We start from the raw sequence: 790 nt of genomic DNA on the forward strand, positions 1-790 counted from the left end.
CATATGAATAGAAATCCAATATAACAAAAAACTGGCTACTGACTTTTGAGTAAGTATTTTACACAACTGATACTTGAATAAATTGGAAGAAAAAGAGGAGAAGGGATGTTCCAGGCAAAATACTACAAGGTAGGAACTTATTATCCCTATTTTACAGTTGAGGAAATGGATAAAATGACTTCTCCAGGATCACACAGCTACTAAGTATCTGAGGCCAGATTTGAACTCCTCTTCCTGTGAGTACTCTAACAACTGTATCACCTACCTGCCTCTGAAATGAACAAAGAACCAGTGTAACCCAGCTTTCTCTTTGACCCAGAAGCTTTACAACTTTGGTCTTCAGGGAGTTCTGTCTTTTCCCAATTCCTCCTGCATTTTGCCAGTCAGAGGGTATTTGGCATATGGTACCATCTATCCTAAAATGTCTTATCATCTGTCCCTGTTCTGTCTCATGCATGAGACTAACCTCAGTGCAGGCAGAAACATTACTATCAAAATACTCCTCACACCTCAGTGCCCTGTGCCCTGTGAATATTACTGATTGATATAATAGTAGAGTGAATGAAATAAAGGAATGCTCAGTGTGGGAAGCAATAATAATAGTTGGAGTCCCTATTTCTAGAGTGCTTTGAGGTTTACCAAGCACTTTCTTTACAATAATACTTTTAATAATTCTCTATAATAATTAATAATAATTTTGACAATAATAAGTAGGATTTAAAATCTAATTATTCCTATTTTACAATTAAGGAAACTGAGACTCAGACACATTGGAGATTGCCTTATGTCA

This window comes from Antechinus flavipes, chromosome 1, assembly GCF_016432865.1.
Source record: "Antechinus flavipes isolate AdamAnt ecotype Samford, QLD, Australia chromosome 1, AdamAnt_v2, whole genome shotgun sequence".
NCBI lineage: Eukaryota > Metazoa > Chordata > Mammalia > Dasyuromorphia > Dasyuridae > Antechinus > Antechinus flavipes.